The 23242-nt window shown below is 32.3% G+C and overlaps 1 long non-coding RNA gene across 1 annotated transcript; it reads left to right on the top strand.

Moving 5' to 3' along the window:
• Window positions 1-22848, top strand: LOC143081586 (uncharacterized). The gene is made up of 2 exons (XR_012979974.1): window positions 1-305; window positions 22280-22848. It is a non-coding gene; the product is annotated as an uncharacterized LOC143081586 (long non-coding RNA).
• Window positions 22849-23242: the final 394 nt, after the last annotated feature.

Raw genomic sequence — 23242 nt, 5'->3', positions numbered from 1 at the left:
CCGAATCAGCTGATTGACATTTGCATACGTTATTGCTCAACACCTACTACATACTATGAAATGGCTACATCGTTTTGACTTTTATAGAGAAAAAAACCTGTGCCTGTAACCTGTGATACGTAAACAGTATGCAACTAGATTTATTGTCTAAATGTGGATCTAATGTAATTGTTATTGTAATACTTCTACTAACAATCAAAAGTAATTTCCACTGCCGCATTATTAAGAATGGACAATCACTTGGTCACTTAAAGAAGGAAATAGTCCAAAGAAATAAAAGATATACATTAAGTATACCAAAAATGGTAAGTCAAGTAATATTAACTATCTAATTATGAATTTCTCATCACTGCTTATAGTTTTATCATTGTTTCTGTAGAATATTATAGTATAAAGCTTATTAAGTTAAATTATTATCATGAGATATGCATTTAAGTAGATTTTTATTTATCTTTTTTAGTTATTTTACATCTGGAAAAAAATAAAGGCAATGTTTACTTTGCAATATTATCAAAAAGTGTGTTGATAAACCTTATTTTAGGAATTCGATTTCTAACACCTGCATTCATGGCGTGAATTTTACACATGTAAACATCCTATTTATGGATTCTAAACTATGTTTCAAAAGGTCTTTAAGTATGTTATAACACTAGGTTGTGCTATATTACATATTGTCATTTACAAATTCATTCAAGAAGTTTTTACATGAGTTGTTTAAAATTATTTTGATTTGCATTTTTTCTCATTGAAGTATTGTATTTTTTTCTGATTTCTGACCTTTGAACAACGGTATTCTACTGTTCCCTTAATTTAAACAAACACTGACGTACATCACTGTATATAACTCTGTTTTAAGTAAATCATTCACAATTATATGTTTTCCCATCCAATTGAGTTAGATTCATCTACTTTCTAAACTATCAATGACCAACTATCGATAAGGAAGATGCGATCGGTAAAACAGATACGACAAATTAAATGTTAGGTTTTGCAATGTTATCGGTAAAGTAAATACGAAAAATATTTCAAAACGACCGATAGACAGATTGACTCGCATTTTTGTTTTTATTTACCGATTTGTTTTAGGCAATACTTTGTGTTTCAAAAATGGCTGCATACAACAGACAATGACTTTTTCGAATCTGATGATAGAACTTTTAACTCAGGAAAAGGTGACATATATTGATTTGTCTATTTTATTAAATCCTTTTTAGTCAGATCGCTCTCCCACTGATTTGATCTTATACATCACCGATTTTCAAATATTTGACTTTGAGCGTTCCTGGCTGAAGTGAAAACCCCAACGAATCAAGTTGAGCGTTTACTCGTTTTAAGAAAAATTTTCGCAATGCTAGTTGATTTATCAAAAACCGCAATTAGGTCGTCGCAGTTATGCCATATGCGATCTTCTATATAAAGGAGAACATTTTCAGTTGTTTAATAACTGTTATGTAGGTAGTTGCATGGCAATCATAAACACTCGAAAGGATTGAACGTCAAGTGTCTTGGAGGTCTTCAAAGAGTTTCATTGTCTGTTCCATTCAATGTTTGAACGTTACAAATAAGGATGCAAACGAAGTTTTATTTAAGAATATAACATATAGGTAGTGCGTGCAATTATAATATGATGAGCTCAATCAACTGCGAATATTTGAGGTAGCGCTAGTTCTTTGAAACGGTTTACGGTTATTAAAAACGGACGGCATACACATGAAGATTATTCTATTATCGTTTTTTACATTTCCAGGACAAGTTATTTTATTGACTCTCAAATCAAAATCAAAGCTACCAGACTAATCATTTTGTATGCATACTGCCCGTTTTGTCTACAAGAGACGAATTATTATAGTGTTCAAGGATGCCGCAGTCCAGTTTCTAGTTTTCAAGGATGCTCTCAGTCCAGTTTCTAGTTTTCAAGGATGCTCTCAGTCCAGTATATAATGTTTAAGGATGCCCCCAGTTTTGTATCTAGTCTTCAGGGATGCATTTTTACATTTTGATGCACTAAATAGACCTTATTTAATTTTATAATACTGTCTCTGTACTGATATCTAAATTTCCGAGATGACCAAACAAGTTTATTTGTGAAATTCTAGGGTTATAATTCCTAGATTGTGTTTTGAGAAAAACGTGCAAGAGATAATATTTTTGAAAAGCATCTAATAAGTATACATTATTCACCTCAGAAACTAACAAAACCTTTAAATAGACTTATTAAGAAGGGATATAGTTACGATACTGTTATCAGGTCATTAAAGATTGCATATTTTGGCGTTAATATTGATTCACTTATAGGGTCTTTGCATCGGAACTAAACACATTTATTCAAAAACCAGTTATTGGCATGACACGGGTTATGTTCTTCTCATATATGTTATGATGGTATGATATTGAACTCCTAACGGGAAGGATTGTGCCTGATATTCATATGATGAAATCATAATCTTTCAATCAGTTTAATTGAAGTCTGGAGCTGACATGTCAGTTGACTGCTAGTAGTCTGTTGTTATTTATGTATTATTGTCATTTTGTTTATTTTCTTTGGTTACATCTTCTGACATCAGACTCGGACTTGTCTTGAACTGAATTCTAAATGTGAGTATTGTTATGCGTTTACTTTTCTACATTGACTAGAGGTATAGGGGGAGGGTTGAGATCTCATAAACATGTTTAACCCCGCCGCATTTTTGCGCTTGTCCCAAGTCAGGAGCCTCTGGCCTCTGTTAGTCTTGTATTATCTTGATTTTAGCTTCTCGTGTACAATTTGGAAATTAGTATGGCGTTCATTATCCCTAAACTAGTATATATTTGTTTAGGGGCCAGCTGAGGGACGACTCCGGGTGCGGGAATTTCTCGCTACATTGAAGACCTGTTGGTGACCTTCTGCTGTTGGGTTTTCTATGATCGGGTTGTTGTCTCTTTGACACATTCCCCATTTCCATTCTCAATTTTATATCAATTTTTGTATTCTGTATTGTAATGCTTAAACCTCTGGGAGTCTACACATCTATTGCATCAATTACTGGTTAAGCTTTCAAAGATATGATTATCATTAAATAATTACGAGTTTTTTATTATTCTTGTCTTTAATAGTAGGATCCTATTAATTGACTGGAATATATGGATTAATAATATTCACTATTGGGTGTTTGATTAATTTGGCAATATGAATTTGACATCGTGACAGATTGAAAAGGGTTTGCCTAGTTGAGACGTACACGAAGGATATACTTCGTACATAGGCTTCAATATGAACATTTCGAAATTTTCTGTCGTCAAAGCATTTTCCATGACTTTACAAATATGAAGACAAACGTTAAGCTTGTAACGAGTCAGGCATATGACATTTCGTTTGGTGTGTTTGCGCATTTGTTAAAGGACTCTCCATTTTGAATTTTCTGGGAGTTCTTGAAATTTATGTTATTTTATTATTTTTTATAAATTTCATTACTCCTGATTCATTTTCTTGGTTTAACTTCATGAAGAACTCTCACGGCGGTATATTTGAATGCTAGGTATATATAAGAACCTCAAAAGTTGAATTGCTATGTATTACTTCAAAAAGACCTCAAATTAATAGCCCAAATCTATCTAAGGTCAACTAAAAGTTCCGAACATAATTGTTTGTTTTACTTTGTTTAAATAGCAATTTGTTTTTATAGTGATTACGATGATGGTACAATGTTGGCTTATTTACCCGTTGACTTATTTACCCAAATGTTACTATTTATATATACACACATGTATTATGTCTGCTTGTTTTGCTCATATATTGTTGTCGATCAAATGCAATTATATGTGAATATCATATATACATTTGGTAAAGGCATTTTCCTATGTAGAAAAGGGTGGTTTAAACATGGTTTTATAGCCATCTTAACCTCTCACTTGTACGACAGTAACCAGGGGCGTAGCTGCCGTTAGGCACTATAGGCACGTGCCTACACATAATTTTTCACAAATATTTTTTTTTATCAGTAAAAAAATGATGAACGCCAGTGAAGTTGTCAAAACTCTTTGATTATCAAATGACATGTGCACAATAGTTTCTCTTTTTTAGTGAATGGAATATTGGATAGAAATGAATGTTATTATGATTTTACCTTATATAGAATCTATAATCTAGAACTTTATTGGTTCAGATCATTTCACTTTTATCAACAAAAACTTGAATGAACATCACTGTGACTTAGACACATGAGTGTTTTGACTTTAATTTGTTGTTAGTTTTCGACTAGCTCTCCACTTTGCCTTCACCCGACTTGCCAATGTTGGTCGTCCGTTTGGCTGTGCAGGATGTATAAATATATACGCAGTCACGTCTGGTGAGGATGGGGACATTAAATCCGATGCCTAGTTGTAGAGCGAATGCCACTCATTGGGGAGTTCGTAGTTGGTCTACTGAAAGGCAAAATTTCTGCTCCTATCCAATAATTCCTCATTTTCCAATGCATGGCATTTTCAATTTTCCAGACCTTCGTCCTGGACGTTTTTAACAGGTGCCTTTTACAGGACCTAGCTCCCCGTCTTATTTATTGTAAATTTGTGTTTTTTTGTTTGTCCAAATTCCTAGGATAAAACATGAGAAATACGAATTTCTTGAATTTTATAACGATAGTATGAACAGGACAGAACTGTGTGTATGTGTTTATGTGGCTAGGGTGAAGGTTTAAGAATAAATAAAGATTGATGATTTTTGTCTAGCCAAAAGGCTAGTTTTATTATATAGTAATATCAGTTTTTACGTGCGTGACAATTTTTGTTTAAATTTATTTATTTATATGAGATGAAATGCACATTTATACTTCAATGAAGGATCGTCACAAATTTTACTTTTTATTAAGTTCTACGTATCAATCAGAATGGAATAGATATGAACACACCAAACAGGGTGTACTGCTTAATGAAAGAGAGACGCTGATCTACGCTGGGCAGTGCATGATGTAATTTTTCATATTTCCGATTGTATTGCGCTATCTAATTCACTAATCAGATGTAATGGTGAATTATTCATAATTTTTCGAACTTTTCATCATGTATATTAAAATTATCATGTATAAATAACCAGTAAATTTAATATATTTGTACATCAAATTATGCAGCTGAAATGCTGAAAATCGTTTTCTGCCCTGGACCTACTGGACCTACCAGACCCCCTGCCGATTGGTGCCTACAGTTGGCTGAATACCTAGCTACGCCCCTGGTAACATCATACTGAAAACGATGTGCGAACAAAACAAACAGACATAATAGGTAAAAATGTCAAAAATAGGAGTACAACAGTCTTACATTGTGTTATAATCTTAATCACTATAAAAACAAACAAATATATAATTTCTGTTTCAAATTTCCTTTGGAGATCTATTATTTTGTTATTTTACTTTTACATCAAGGTCTTATAATTATCTAAATATCGTAATAACGTATTACGACGCACCCACGTGACATCAAATGACACTCAACATCATACTTGAACATTCATTTAGTCAACCAGAAAAATCAAACAATAATAAGTTCATTATAAAAGAGGGACGAAAGATACCAACGGGACAGTCAAACTCATAAATCGAAAACAAACTGACAACGCCATGGCTAAAAATTAAAAAGACAAACAAACAACAGCACACATGACACAACATAGAAAACTAAAGAATAAACAACACGAACCCCACCAAAAAACCGTAGGTGCTCCGGAAGGGTAAGCAGATCCTGCTCCATATGTGGCACCCGTCGTGTTGCTTATGTGATAACAAATCCGGTAAATAGTCTAATTCGGTAGGTCACATTCATGAAAGACAAGAGATTGTAGTTTCGACGTAAGGAACATATCCGATATCATTTGTGAAACGGTTACTCTATAACGGTCAACCAACTCGTGATGGCGTCCGTAAAATTTACGAAGGGATGATTTCAACTTCACCATTTGGAACTCTTGGTTTAATAGCTTCCTTGTGAGCAGCAACCCTCTATCAAGAAAATCATGAAAGGAAATGCAAGCACGGGAATATCGTATCAATTGGGAGATATATACCCCGTATGCAGGTGCTGCTGGAATGTTGCTACTTAGAAATGGAAAGATCACAATTGAAAAGCTGAAATCATCTCTTTTGTCGTAAAGTTTTGTTTTCAACCGACCCTCATTGTCAATTTCTAGATGTAAGTCAAGATATGAGGCCGACTTAACTGTATCTGTAGTATCCTTTATCTCTAGCTCGATGGGGTAGATGCGTTCCACATAGTCACCAAATTTTGAATTATTTAGTGAAAGAACATCATCTATATAGCGGAAAGTAGAGATAAAAGATATTGCTAACTTCTTATCTTTCTTCCTAAGAAGTTCCTGCATGAAGTCAGCCTCATAATAATAAAGAAACAAGTCGGCAAATAGAGGGGCACAGTTTGTTCCCATTGGACAGTCTGTTGACAAACACTTCCTCCGAACGTAACAAAGATGTTGTCAATCAAGAAATCAAGCATCTTGATAATATCAGTTTCAGAGAATTTTTTGTTTGAATCAGAGTGATCCTTTACAAAGTAGGATTTATCCCTCCCTAAGACAACTAACGAAATAGATGAGGTATACATAATAACAATGTTCGTTCAAGGTGATACAAAGTATTGCTTTTGTAAAAAATAAATTTTACATATCAATATATATTTATTTTTTTAAAGCTTCTTGTTTCAATATTAAGATGACACTACATCGTTTGAATGTATGATTGTTACTTTCAAAAATTGCTACATTGTTTTAACGCATTTGTTGCATCAAATTCATATCGTTCTTATTTTATTAAATCAATAAAAATTTGTTTTTCCAGAGAAAAAAAATACTCGTTTAAGCACAATCTTGATAATTACATTTTCCAAATTATATTATTGAAATTTATGAAACATAAAAACTTTTGCTTTGATATCGTTAAACATACAATCAAAATTGTAAAATGGGTCTAAACCCTAAGTACTTATGCAGGGGAAGTTAGAAAAAAAATCATTATCTCTGAAACATCTATATCCTGTTATTTTCTTGACTTTGTATTTCTATAGGTATTATTTGTTTTCCCGCAATATCCAATTTATACCTAAGCGATTGAAAATTAAAATCTGCCAAGAGAATTTGAATTTCAAAGAAACATATAAAAGATATATTTAATTATTGACTAAAGAATTACCACCAAAAAGATAAAAATTATCAAAATAATCAAACTCACACGGTACATTAAATCAACAACAATTTCGCTACTTTCCCACATCTGTCTTCTATAAATATATATGTTTTTGTATATTAGTTTTATATGGTTTCCCTTCCGTAGTCATTTGATTCACATTATAGTTTCCTTCATAGTTACAGCAATTATTACCACAAATAACGATGAATGGAATTTTCTTTATAAAAGAACCTTGTAGGAATATGATGATTATACGAATTAATATCCACAGTCATTTAAACATCTGGTTTGTGATGGAGTTTGTGTTTCCTTAGTTATGTCCTTTTTTATTATTGATATTCAGTTTTATTTATGGACATGGTGCTCTGTGCTTTTCGTAGGCGTGTGCATATTGATTGTACTACACACTACTGAATATAAAAATAAAAGATAAAAAAACATCCTAAAGGTTGAATTTTAATTAGTATGGTATTTCTGTAATGCAAAGGGGGTATATCACACTTAGAATTTTGTCAGTGTCTTAAGATTTTTAAGATGAAAAATGTATCATTAATTGGGCAACGATCGTCACTGATGAGTCTTTTGTAGACAAAACTCGCATCTCATTTGCCAATTTTAATCCTGGTATTTATATTGAGTTTTCAAGCATTTGCAATCATTGACGAGTCTTCATAAACATGCAGAGAGTACAACTATACATTATTCTATTTTTAGTGTTAATAAGGTTACCTGCTATGGTATAACACGGCTTTGTGTATCAAATGATACGAGTATTTTCAGTACCTACGTACTTACGTGTGAACTTGATTAGTCTATGTCAAAATTGTCTTGAAAACAATAAACGAAGGCCGCATTTACTCATTTAAAATACATATAAACATATATTTATCAGTTTCTTGGGGGAAAGGTCAATTGTTCATTGCAATACATTTGTTGACAATATTCCTAGGCTCTTGTTGTAATATCTGTCATTTATTTGTAATAACATATAAGATGTTTATAACCATCTCTGATTAACTGTAATTATTTTTTCTTTAAAAAATAAGAACACGTATATGTCTGTGCTTTTGTTTTCTTGCATTTGATCTGCAATTAAGCAGATTACACCCACGTCATTTTGCGACTCCTGTAATTTGAAACAAAATACGCGCGTTTTGTCTACGTAAGACTCTACAGTCGCGTTTAAATAAAATATCGGAAGGTCAAATCAAAGATAATTTAAGATCATTGGAACTATAAATATATAAAGGTCTGTCTAAAACGACTGATGCTAATTATGTCTCCGGATTGGAATCTTTAGTGTTTAAAATGATTAAGCATTTCATAAACACTAAATTTTAAACTTCAACTGATGATCGAAAGGGTATTTTGTTTATTTTTCTTCAGAAAATAATAACACATATATGTATGTGAGTTTTTTTCTTGTATTTGATCTTAAATTAAGCATACTTACACCCACGTCATCATAGGCGGATCCAGGGGGGGGGGGGGGCTGGGGGGCCCGCCCCCTTTCGTAGGAAAAATTTGGTTGATTATATAGGGAATCATTGAAGCATGACTGGAGCGGCCCCCCCCCCTTTTAGGTCAGTCAGCGGGCCCCTCTTAGGAAACGTTCTGGATCCGCCACTGGTCATTTTGCAACTCTTATAATCTGGAACAAAAACGCGCGTTTTGTCCACGTAAGAAGCATCAGTCGCGCTCAAATCAATAACGAAATTTAGATAAAAAGGGAATACAACGTTGTAGTCCAACCGATGAAGAAAGTAAATTGATAATTGATCATATTTTTAGTCAAACAGATAAGATATGTAATTCTACATATAAAAAAAATTCTTTCTTATAAATCTCACGGGAGTATACATTGATCTCTTCTTATAACACCTATCTATAAATATGTATGCATGTATTGCTTATTGTCTTTTGAAAATGTACTACATGAGTTCTTTGTATATGTAAGATAATGATAATCCCTTTCTTCATGGTTAAGTACGAGCGATAGCGAGCACTTATCATAAAGTAAGGGATTATCATCCTCTTACAAACTTAGATTATTGTAAAGTGCTCAAGGCGCAAATGATATCTTGATTGGTTGTATTCAAGAACTTGTTTCATTGTTGGTATACATTTAATGTTTATAATTGATGCATTGATGTATGGGCTAGTTTTAGTGATGTAAGGACTTTCTTTTAATTTGGGAAATGTTAAAAATTATGTTATAGACAAGATGTAAGGTGACACAGCAGTACAAATTATATGATTCTTGACTGTGAGTATGAATGTAAATTTATAATATGTGAGCCAGGAACTATCTTTTTTAATTAGTTGCAATCAATAAATAAGTTTCAATTACAACATTTGTACAACAAATCTTATTCCTCAGCCAATACTTCAGTCTGGCTTTTTAAAACTATTCTATTTAATCTGGGAAATGTTGTAATAAAGTGCCTTTAAAGTTGGAAACTTTCTTCTGTTTTTTTTAATCTGAATATTGCAAATGATTATTTTCTATTGTTTATTTTTTAGGGAAAATAATTTAGGTTATTTATTTTTTTAACATTATTGGCACAAATTTACCTGCAGTAGTAAACTTCGACTTATTTTGATTTTTGATTTTTTTTTTCACAATACAACTTTTAATGTAAATGTGCTTCAGGGCAATGGTAACTCATTTATAAAAACTCTTCATTTTGATTTGAAAGTATGTCTGCACAATAGGATAATCCCTTACTTAGAACATGATTTACATTCATCCTTCACAATTGAGAGACACCAAATTCTACAATTTCATTGGTCGGGAGCACTTTGCAATATTCCAATTCTTTTTCTCTCTTTGAGATCTTTACATGATAAGATACATGTATGGCGGGTAAAGCTCATTTAATTCATAAATTTAGAATCAACGTTTAAACTTCTGATAGTGAATACTTTTTCTAAACCATAATATGGGATAGTCTATGAAGCCACATATCTAAAGTTACATACGTTATGAATAACGCAACATAAATGAGTGATCAAGGTACAACTTTGTAAGACGGCATGAATTTGAGCTTTCATTAAGGGGCATTACCCCATATATAAAAATCATTGTTAACAATAACCCCACAGCCGATGGTACTGAACCAATGTGTTTAAGTGCAATGGCATCGGGTGCAAATGACCTTAACAAAGATCATAGATCAAGGTCATAAATCATTTATCTAATAGAGGTCGAATAATTGGTCAGTGGTCCTGTATTCTCATCGAAAATCAAACTAAAGATATGTTACTATGCATTGTTTGTCACCCCACGTCACAAATAGAAACATATTTTTAAACGACCACAAAACAAATACCTTGATCAACCTATTCATAAAACGTTAAATCATAAAATTGTAATTGAAGTTTCTGAAAAGTTCCCGGAATTCATTATCCATTTAGATAAATAGCATACACTTGGTGTTATAAACTTTCAACTAAATAAGTTAAGATGCTTTTATTTAATTTAATGTCAAATCCTGTTAGCATTTTTTTGCTCCCGTTACAACATAGAAATATATTACTTAGGTTGATCGAAGGGTGTGCCAGGGCCCGTTCATAATAAACAGTGTCTTGGTATAAATATTGATTTTGTTATCAGTGAATTAAAAGCTAACTAAATATTACTAGTATGTTATATGCTTATACATATTCATGAATCTACAATCTGTCGATACCTGTAACTTGGCATTGCACAAGGTCGTGCTTTTCTCTGGCTGTTTATGACGTCTTTTACTAAATCCATTGGATGTTGGATGTGTACGGATTGATCTTAGATGCATGATTTTTTTATTAGTTGTTAGTGGCTTTGAACTAGCTGTCAAATAACTACGAGTACTCTCAGATCTGTTCTTTGTGTCTTTTTGTGTCGGGATGTATAAGGACCGGGCCACGTCCACTTGTATTTTTGTCCATCTGATGAGTTAAGCCTTTTTCAACTGATTTTTATAGTTCGTTCTTATGTTGTACTGTTATAACACTGTCCCAGGTTAGGGGGAGGGTTGGGATCCCGCCAACATGTTTAACCCCGCCACATTATTTATTTATGTGCCTATCCCAAGTCAGGAGCCTGTAATTCAGTGGTTGTCGTTTGTTTATGTGTTACATATTTGTTTTTCGTTCATTTTTTTTTTACATAAATAAGGCCGTTAGTTTTCTCGTTTGAATGTTTTTACATTGTCTTATCGGGGACTTTTATAGCTCACTATGCGATATGGGCTTTGCTCATTTTTGAAGGCCGTACTGTGACCTATAGTTGTTAATGTCTGTGTCATTTTGGTCTTTTGTGGATAGTTGTCTCATTTGCAATCATACCACATCTTCTTTTTTATTTCTTTGTATGATTTCGAAAATCAAACTAAAGATATGTTACTATGTAGTGTTTGTCACCCCACGTTTAAACGACCACAAAAAAAAATACCTTGATCAACCTATTCATAAAACGTTAAATCATAAAATTGTAATTGAAATTTCTAAAAAGTTCCCTGAATTCATTATCCATTTAAATAAATAGCATACACTTTGTGTTATAAACTTTCAACTAAATAAGTTAAGATGTATTTATTTAATTTAATGTCAAATCTGTTAGCATTTTATTTCTCCAGTTACAACATAGAAATATATTACTCGGGTTGATCGAAGGGTGTGCCAGGGTCCGTTAATAATAAATAGTGTCTTTGTATGATTTTGAAATTAATTGATCTGGATTCTTTGACCTTCTGGTTATTACAAGTGTCTGAAAGAGCCCCGAGTCATATGAAAATTAGAAGAAGTTGGCAAGGAGTGGCGAACAGTTCGTTCCCTTAAAAATAATAAAAGTAAAAGTAACACATTTGAATTACATATTTTGTTTTTTGAACTGCGCATCTGAAATACTGCCGAATCAAGCTTTAAAAGAGTGTGAATTCGGTTCTAGTAAAGGTAATGTTCAGGTACATGACTTTTCCATTGATATTTGCAGCTTCACTTTTTCAATATCTTCATGATGGTCAACGGTTTAATGAAAACAGTTTGATTTAACATCCAACACACGACAATTTGCCCATGACTGTATATCATACAGAACAATAACTTCTCCTGCTGATACTTATATCCCTTCAAGAAGATCTCTACAAACTTGCAGAATGGGACAAAACCTGGAGTATGGACTTTTTACTACATAAGTGCAGTGTACAATCTACCACCAGATCACGTTCACCAATTATACACTCATAATAACTTAAGAGACAAATGCTAGAAAGATCATAAGTAACAAAAACCTTTGAGTTGACATTGAATCTGACCTGTCCTGGAACAACACATCAATAGAGTTACCAAACAAGCAAACATCTAGCATGCTAGGATTCCTAAAACGCAACATTAGAACATCTAACAGCGAAACCAAGACAAATGCATATGTTGTAATGGTCAGATCCAATTTAGACTACTGTGCAACAGCATGAAACCCATACCAAAAAGAGCAAGTCAAAAAGGCTGAAATGGTCCAGCGTCGTGCAACTCGTTATGCCACCAGTCGCTATAGGAACACCAGTAGTGTGGACAGCATCTTAGAAGAACTTGACTGGGTAAACATACAGCTAACATTACTCTACATAGTGGTTAATGATCTTGTGAATATACCACACGACACTTACTTAACACCAATGTTATCAAGAACAAGATCATCACATACCAAAAAGTTTCGGCAATATTCAACCAAGACTAATGTTATAAAACTTTTTCCCCCAAGAACAGTGACCGTTTGGAACTCATTACCAGCAACTATAGCTGAGGCGCCCTCCTTGGTATCCTCCAAGAAGGAGCTTATCACTCTTTCTATCTAGTTTGTGCAGTCCCTGATTTGCCAAGTAAGTCAAATGATTGACTATAGCTGTGCCTGCGAGGATTATTTCCCCGGTACCATCACAGAAGTCGAGATTGGTTCGCCCCCCCCCCCCTCTTATTATTATTTTATGTTAATGTATTACTTTATACTTGATTGTATATTTTTGGTTTGTCTTACAAAATTACCCTGTTTTCTTGCTCTCACCAGAAACGTTGAGTATTTGTCAAATTTGACAGTTCAACGTACAATGTAGATGTAGATGGACACTATTGTGGTTTTTCGTGGCGGTCAGTTTTTATTGGCACATGAAGCTTGTGTGCCCGGAGAAAACCTGTGACCTTCGGTAAGACAGCTGACAATCCTTGTCCATTAAGATTGTTCACAGGCTAGCTAGTGATATAGTAATTCTACTACCTAGACCACTCCGCCACCGAGGCCCAAGGAAATAGAAGTTAAATGTGATCATATTGATGTAAAGACTTAGATTGCATTAGCATGCGATGTTTCACGGTAAGTCTGAAGGCCGACTTTGATTCATAACACAATAATGATAAAAAGTTATTTATTTGAAAAGATCACTTAAAAAGACCCCCAACACAAAACATGAAATATGCACATAAAAACCTAAAACGTAGAAATATACAACCCAAAAACATAAACGCACCTGGAATGATAGGTAAACACTTTAAAATGAAGACAATACTAAAGTTCTTGGTAGATACATGCGTGTTGTATGGTAGGGTTGAAGTAGTCATACTTTTGTTTTTAGCCTTTGGTTGGGCTAATGATAGCAGACCCGCACTAAATAGTCGGTTTCCTTCTTCCTTTAATCTAAAAACGTCGATGTCAAAGGGTTATTCTATCTATATATTTATATTGTCTCATTAATCATCAATATATATATACTTCATTTAGATTTTTTCAATTTGATTAGCTAAACGTCTAGACATACGTTGATATAAAACTAGATTTAGTGCATGTAGTGATTTTATGTCATAAATTAAGTATATAGGTTTCAGAATAAGTGAGAATTGTATATCGCTTGATGTTAACACGAATTATGCTATTGGAATTGATTATAAGCTATATTTCAAGTTGTATAACCAATTTGTTTTTATTCAAACTCTCTTTAGAAAATCCCACTTGACTTTATTCTATGCGGCATCTCAATAGTTTGGCATCATAGGTTCACATTAGGCGTCACACATTAATATCCAGAGTATAAAAGCTGTGCGAACGCTTCAGATATAAAATTGAGTTACCAAAAAAAAAAGATTTGTATCAAAAATATGAGTATTTTGCATGTTATTGAAGAAATAGAATAGCTGTGTAACCACAGCGGAAAGTCGTCATTAATTAGTTATCAAAGGTACCAGGATTATAATTAAGTACGCCAGACGCGCGTTACGTCTACATAAGACTCGTCAGTGACGCTCATATCAAAATATTTATAAAGCCAAACAAGTACAAAGTTGAAGAGCATTGAGGATCAAAAATTCCAAAAAGTTGTGCCAAATACGGCTAAGGTAATCTATGCCTGGAATAAGAAAATCCTTAGTTTTACCTAATGATGGCATAAAGAACGGCAACAATTCCGTATTACTTTTGCAAGATTGGCAAACAAAAATAATGCATTTCCATATTATGTGTTTATAGCAGACTCTGGTCAGTGAATCTCTGCATTTTGGAATTCGATAACAGCCCACAAATAACTTAATTCCCCTTATCCTTTCTTTATCTGTAATTTGTATAGACATTTCTTGTATTTCACTTTTTACATCACCTGGTTCAGCTATGGCCTCTAATAATTTATAAAGTGATTTGTTTTATTCTGTCGATACTTCTGTCGGTGGTTTGCTAGTTGTATCATCATCCAAGTATCTAGTGCTGAACTGACGCGATTCTTCATCACATTTATAAAAAAAAATGCAATTTTAAGAAAAAAAAAGGTTTTAACTACTTCACCACATAAGTGTTCCGGTAACAAATCAGAAATTGGTTGCGGATACGATATGTTGGTATCTCAACTCGCAAGGAATATACCTGCATTGGCTTTGATTTTAGATACCAGACCAGTCGTTTATCTGTAATTTTGTCATATTCCCGATTGTTAATAATTTAAATGAGAATTTATTCGTATGGCCGTGTATGCATATATATCAGACAACGCTATCCTTTTAACGAACCATGTCTTTCTTCTTTGAAAGTTCAACGAGATTTGAACATCAGTTACCTAATGTCGCCTTACGTTCTTGACCCAAGTCATTTCTTGTTATCGATTTTTTTATCAACTAAATACGGTATCAACAACGTAGTTTTTCATTGTGCTGGAAGAATATAAGTATTTTCACCTTCACTGCCTTAGTTTCACTGTTTGTAAAGTATTTCTATTTGATATCTGTAATTCGATTTACGAATTTTAAACAGCTAGGCCGTTAACCAAAGTCGGAACTATGAAATTTTAATCGTCAAAAATGGTATACGGCTATATCATATATCCTTTGATTCGGAAATATGTGACAGTGTACTTTGAGATTCTTTTGTTCGTCAAAAGTAAATATGTTGCAGTTTTTCAGAAATTTTGATCAACGGTCACTTGTCCTTTTCGAGGGAAAAAAATCAATATCTAACTCCAATTTAAATACCCTTTTTGCAGAAGAATGATTGAAAACTTGATTCTGTTTTCTTCCTTATTCAGTTTTTCATAAAAAAGTGGAAACCCATACATCATTAAAACAAACACACGTGTGCGACTTTACAAAACGGGGGTAGTTTTCAGGTAAGAAGACCAACGTCCGTCCAAACTGAACAAAATTTATAGAAAATTATGAACAAATATGTATTTATTAATGTTATCATCTAGTATAACTCAATTAAAGTGAAAACTTAAGTTTTGTCCATATCTGTTGAACTCGGTACAGACAACAAAATTATTTCAAAACATATTTATAATTGCGTTTTTACAATGTCTAGGGATGACTTGGTTCAAGAACGTAAGGCGCCGTGACGATTTCTAATAAAAATTTGTAAAATTCATAGGAATAAAAATAATTTCAAGATAAACTAACAACTTTAAAAAGATATGTTTTATGATAGAGCAGCATTTTATTCATTTGAAAATCGGAGAAAGTTTTATTTATTCAATTCCATACCAAGTGACGCAAGATAAAAAAAATTCTATGCAGGATAGACAACATAGCACTAAATATACGTAAATTTAATCAGTAGTTGAGACCTCAAATGACGTTTCTAATTAGTTAACGTTATCACGACGTTCTGACCCTTGGCTGGAATACATATGTTCGTAATTAAGTGGAAGGTTTAGCAAATTTCAAATGTCAATATTGGTCCATAGTGTGTAGAGACCACGACAAAATTCGTAAGTCTTATACAAATAAGAATGACATGCATTTATGTTTTAAAAAGTTATTAACTTAACTATTATTGCTTTTGATATTTTTTCCATCTGAGCAGGAGATTAACATTCGGCAAACACGTTTGTGTCACCTTATTTTGTCCAACAAATGATAAAGTTTAAATTACATATGGCTGTCCGATATTACATTTCCCTATATTTTCATAGTCACTCAATACAGTTCACTTCAATTATTTATCATGTGGAGGTTCTAAAACCTCTTTCAAAACTTTATCTATTTTGAAACCTTTTGCAGGAACAAAGAAAAGTACACACCAAGTTTAGTTTGAATGTCAGTCTCGTATCTTTTGCCACTCTTTTATCATTTTTTTCAATAAAACATAAAATTTATTTAAAGGTACTTCTTCATTGAGTGAGTATAATCAACCTTTTTCTTGACATTTTGTCTGCAGGTTATTATGTTCAACACGGGAGAACTGAAAAGAACACCATTAATTTTTTTTACAGCACTATACTCTGAAGATTTATTTCTTTGATAACAGTTTTGAATAAGTAACCTGTTAGAATAACGTTATTCAAAGGAAATCATATTTGTTTATCGTTAATTGTTTTGTTCATAAACGGGTCGTGAGGTTTCTTGAATATTAGGAACGTACAAGCAGCATACATTCTGTGCTGTCTGGAATACCATTTAGATTTATTGTAAACAACTTCGGAAAAGATAAAGAATTGACTTCGTCGTTTTTAAAACTTTAATTATCATATAAACACACATGACATATATAATAGGAAAATCCAAGTGTAACTTAAGTTACTTTTCTTGTTTCGTTAAATAAAATTAGCATAGTATTTTTCAAAGAGTGCTATTGAAAAATTGACAGAATATTACGTTCATATCAAATTTCCAGGAACTCGTGTCAAATTTTATAAAATACATAAGTATTAGACTCCAAGTCAGCTAGACATATATGCGATAAAACTTTGTATTTGATATGCGAAAAAATGATGGAGTTTTTTAAAAGTATTCTGGTTTATATATTTATTCATTTAGAGTTATATTTCCGTCAATGTGAATTGCTTTGTAGTACATAAATATATCGGTATAATCTTCCTTTTATCGTTTTAAATATGGATAAAATTGTTGCATAATACGTCAAGGAAAAAAATATATACAATCAAATTTATGTAATGTAATCCTGTTTTTTTTCGTGACAACTACTTTGATATACTTTAATATTGACATACTTACACCATGTTTAGGATCTTTTTATTCTTGGGATTCAATGGCTTATAAATGACAGGTTTGTAGCTTGATTTTGTAAAAAATCATGACGTAGAATGAATTATCGATCTTTTGATGAGTACTTGGAAATATTTTTGATAAGACAACATAGATAAGGGTTTCTTTTTAGTTTTGTTAGTTTTTATTGCTTTTTTAGTTTAGATTGACAACACCAAACACAATAAAAATAAAAATAAAAAAGTGAAATGAGATCAAAATACCGTCTGATGGTATCTACATTTTGGGTATTCGTCCTAGTCTTATGTTGATGTCCATAAGAACAATAAATTACTATATACACACTTTCACCAATTGTTTCTATATAAGTCAGGATAAAAGAGCAAATTAAGCTTTTATAAAATGATCTCATGTTGAATAAACAATACACCATACAAAGAGAAGATTTCTTAATTCAAGAATAAGAATCAGCTATTCCTTAAGAACACAATGACACTTTTGGTACTATATTTATTGCTGGGTGTAGCGAAATCACCAATTTTAATTATCTAAAGCCTCCGATTGACGCATCGGAGATCCGATCATCGAACATATTTCCTACCTGCATATTAACTAGAGTTTATATATGACAAAGTTGTCCTCTTTATATACTACGTAAATTTCGTATTTTCGAACTAAACTCTTTTTCCATACCGTTATCAAAACTCTATTCACCTTTCCTAGAGGTGCATATCAGTTAATTATTGATTCAAGTTCTGCTAAGTAAGTATTGGATGCAACTGACATTGTAAACCATAGCCTGTACACACCAGTGTAAATACTTCCAAAGATAATGAAAAATGTGCGTACTTATGTAGAATTTGCTAATAAGGGTTTGAAGGCCATAAAAAAATTCTATCCAGAAAACAATATCCGATAACTTCAAAGATAAACTGCACCCTTCATTTCTTATACCTACACAAATCCTTTTGATTTCAAGAATTTTAACCACAAGAGGACACCAGATAACTGCTGATATGTAAAATCCAAACATCGCAATAATTTTTGTACATCGTCCCCATACACAAATGTTCCCTCTGGTTATGTACTTTGTAGAGACCTTCGCATCGTATACAATGAACAGTTTTGAAAGTTGTTACATATGGTGCCACATGTGGAGTAGGATTTGCTTACCCTTCCGAAGCACATAAGATTATCCCCAGTTTTTGGTGGGATTCGTGTTGCTTAGTCTTGACTTTTTATGTTGTGTTTTGTGTAGTATCATTTGTCTGTTTGTCTTCTTTCGTTTTTAGAAATGGCGTTGTCAGTTTGTTTTTGATATATGAGCTTTAATGTCCCTCTGGTATATGGTGATTAGAAAAACCCTTATCTGTGTATGTTTAGTTTCTATAGAATATTTTGTAAAAAAAACCCTTGAAGTTGCATGAGTACTAAAGCTTGTATAAGAAAAACAAGGGGTGGAAATTTGATTTCCAGTGAGGGTTATTTTCTTATACGCAATGAAATGTTATATGAAATTTTGTCTATAGAAATGGACAGGATAAACTTTTTTTGTGCCAATTATTTTTTTATGTGAAACAAAGATGAAATATGCAATAAGAAGTGCAAATTTAAAATAGACCAATAGAGGAAACACCATGGTGGTATTACAACTTTAGTCCAGGGTTTGCCTTAATTTGCTGTATGTCGTAACTTTTAATTTTATACTATATGGTATTTATTGTGCTCATGGTTGAATGCAATTTAATCATTATATATGTTTAATCATGTGTTCGTGGGTGGATAGTTCTCATTTGCAAAAGTGTCATATTATTTCATATCAATTTTTAAAAAGTAAGGACATTTAATTTGATTACACTTATAATGCTTTTTCTGTTTGTGTAGCTTGCTTTAAACCTATTGAAGATTTCTAGCAAAACAGTCATTTATTATTATTTGCAATAGACTGTGTCAGGTTTCCATAAAAAAATATAAGTGGTTACTGTTAGCTCATGTTTTTAAAAGGTTCAACATAAGAATTTATTTTTACAATATGTATCCCTCAACATCTTAATGAATGAATTATTACTATATTATTTCAATAGGTGTTTTTTTGCAAATTATAATCAAAGCATTATGTATCATCCAATTTTGATATAACAACCTTAATAACAACGTTTAATTATAGGTTATACTTAGGATAGGTAAGAAAAATATATTAACCACTGGTTTACCTCAAAAACCATAATGTTTTTCTTTCATCTTATTATCAAATTACAGTAAATACTAAGTCGGTAGGAATAGAATTTTTTTTTTATCTAAATGATTCATGTCGCCTATCTATGTCATGAGAACTATTATTACATTTTTTAATGATTTGGAAGGTCTATTTTGATTGGCTTAAGTTTTATAGAACAAAATGATGTGTATGTGTTCAAAATTGTGAATGAAATAAAAATTTGTGCAGATGTGTATAACATGAGGAGCCAATAAGGCGTAATTTCAAACACTAAAAGATTAATATTAGAAATTCAAAAAAGTACTCAGAACATAAATACATGTTAAAAATTATTTTTAAAAATGTGTTTTATACCGCATTAATTTCAATAAAGATACCTACGACAGACAAACTCAGCTGATCTGTAATACACACCATCTACCCGGCACTATGCATCGTGGCACGTGTTGAAATCCAACATAGAACCGACAAGAACATGCATTACTGGACGATCAAAATAAACACTTTTTATATAGACTAGTTGGAGTGGTCTAGGTCGCTGGATATATTGCAGGCGGTGTTGTCATAATGTCTTGATAGAATCGAGCCGTTTTCAAAACCCAAGATAAAGCCGACAAAAAAATGCATTACTGGACGAAAAAAATATACACTTTTTATATAAACTAGTTGGAGTGGTCTAGGTCGCTAGATATATTGCAGGCGGTGTTGTCATAATGTTTTGATAGAATCGAGCCGGGTTGAAACCCAAGTAAAGCCGACAAGAAAATGCATTACTGGACGAACATGATATACTCTTTTTATATAGACTAGGTCGAGTGGTCTAGGTCGCTAGATATAATGAAGGCGGTGTTGTCATAATGTCTTGATAGAAGCGAGCCGTGTTGAAACCCAAGTTAAAGCCGACGACAAGAAAATGCATTACTCGACGAACAAAATATATTCTTTTTATATAGACTAGGTGGAGTGGTCTAGGTCGCTGGATATACTGCAGGCGGTGTTGTCATATTGTCTTGGTAGAAGCGAGCCGTGTTAAAATCCAAGTTACAGCCGGCAAGAAAATGCAATACTGGACGAACAAAAGATACACTTTTTGTATAGACTAGTTGGAGTGGTCTAGGTCGCTGGATAGATTACAGGTGGTGTTTGCACAATGACTTAGAAACGAGGATGCAAGGGGAAAACTAAAATATGCTAACGCAGATTTGTAGACATTGTTGAGCATAATTTTTGACGAAGTATATATAGTTAATGGCGTAAGTTCTGTACAAGAAAGTCTATCCAATGGATAATGTCTGTCGTAATTTTGTCACATTTTAGACGTATATATACAATTATGAATAATTTGTTTGATCACGATTGAGAATTGCATTTACCAAAACTCATATACTTCAGGTAGATCATCAGTAAATATTTCCTCAGCATTTACCAAACTCATATACTTCGGGTAGATCATCAGTAAATACTTCCTAATATAGATTTGTTTGTATTAGACTATTTTTCTCACGGTATCGCCTAACGCAGATGATTGTTGAATGGAACGTCTATGGTCAAATTAGACAATAAGATATTCATTTATTAGAAGTTTTTAATTATATTTCAAATGTGATTATCATAACAATTCCGAACGAAACATTTTCCTAATCATATTTTCCGATTTGTTAACTGTTCAGTTTTAAGTAAATATGATTTTTTTATAAATGTGATGAAACTTGTTATCCACAATTGTTCAAAGAAAAACTTTAAAAGCTAAAGAACATTTGAAACAAATAAGTCAACTCAAAATGAAAAAAAAAAACTATCCAAGACATGGCGATTGTTCGAATTTCGTTTGAAGGAAGCTTATTAAAAATTTGTAACCTCAGTTGTATCCTGACTTACCTTCACATGACAAAGTGTCATAAGCGTGGTCAAAGGGTGAGAATATCAATAAGAAGGGTAACGACATGCGAATCAATTTCATTTTGTTGATTAGTCACATTTTTGTTCACAGTGATAATTTGATAACATGATAGTATTACAGATCTTCATCATAATTCATTCTGGATATGATTTTTTTTTGGTTGTGATAAATAAGTGTGTAACGGTGAAATGAAAACAACTAAATGATAACAACTATCTGATTGTCAGTCGAAATATCTCACAACTATGTTAATTCATTGAGTAGGAATATTAGTCGCAAAAAATGTTTAGTTTTTTTTTTATTTGTAATTGGCTGTGTTGGTTTTCAGTTTTTTCTCGATTGATGATCGAACAAGGCTACATAAATTTTCCAACAGTTGAGTTTCCTCTTTTTCTCTTATCGGATTAAAATTGCCAATAGTTTTGGTTATCAGAAATTATCACAGACTAAGAAAACCTCTCGCGTCCACAGTTTCTTACTCTCAGCAATGATTTTGTTTCTGACATATTACATATTAATCATTATTTTCTTTATTTTCAGCATTTATGTCAAAGATCATTTCAACGATGTGGGAACGGGTACGGAGGTTGTGGTGGACACTGTCCTCCAGGGAGAAGAAACGTCTGTTCAAGGTCAAGGGGATTCTGTATATCCGTGCGAATGCGATCAGGATAGACATCGAATGTTTTCTTAGGGGGCACAAGACTCTTGCTCAAACTCATTGTATTTATTTATGATTTCATTACAACTTAGTGGTATCCACTCGTTAAAAAGTTAGAAAATTGTTGATATCTGTATTTCAGTAATCATTCATTATTTCTTAATATGATCTATTTATGTCAAGATTTCATGTTCTTTTAAAATAAGTTCTTCTCTAAAGAATGACAATACGCCTTTTTATCATGTATATGTATAAGCTCAAATATCTATCAGGTAAAAGATGTGATTGATGATATATCTGTTTCGTTTGACGTTTTTTTTTATTTTTATTAATTTTAAGGTATAATTATCTGTATTGTTCTTACGTTCAGCATATTGAAATATCTTATCAATTCATTCCAAAATTAACTTTAGCTGAAGGTGTATCTATAAATATTTTGGATAACAGATATCCTTCTTTAGTATTTTCTTCTTACATTGATTTTTTTTTTTTGGTGTACTATAAAATACTATATATGAATGTCTTTTCATTGAAAAAAAACATTATAAAAAACAAATTGTTAATCTACAGCAACAATATATATATATATAATAAAAGAACAAAAGACTAAACTAGAGAATAGAATGTTAAGCCAAATGAACTTGGGTTTAAAATTTCAATACGTAATAGTACAATTATGGAATTAAAACTTAATTCTAAAGAAGCAAAATCCAATGATGATAATATGCATTAGTAAAGATATTTTTTAAAATAGACGAAATCACCATAAATGCAACAAAAAAAAATACAAATTGTAATCATTATCCTTAGAAATACGGGAATCAATAACACAGAAAATAAGA

The sequence above is a fragment of the Mytilus galloprovincialis genome, chromosome 7, assembly GCF_965363235.1.
Source record: "Mytilus galloprovincialis chromosome 7, xbMytGall1.hap1.1, whole genome shotgun sequence".
Lineage (NCBI taxonomy): Eukaryota > Metazoa > Mollusca > Bivalvia > Mytilida > Mytilidae > Mytilus > Mytilus galloprovincialis.
This window is presented reverse-complemented; position numbering and strand designations above follow the sequence as displayed.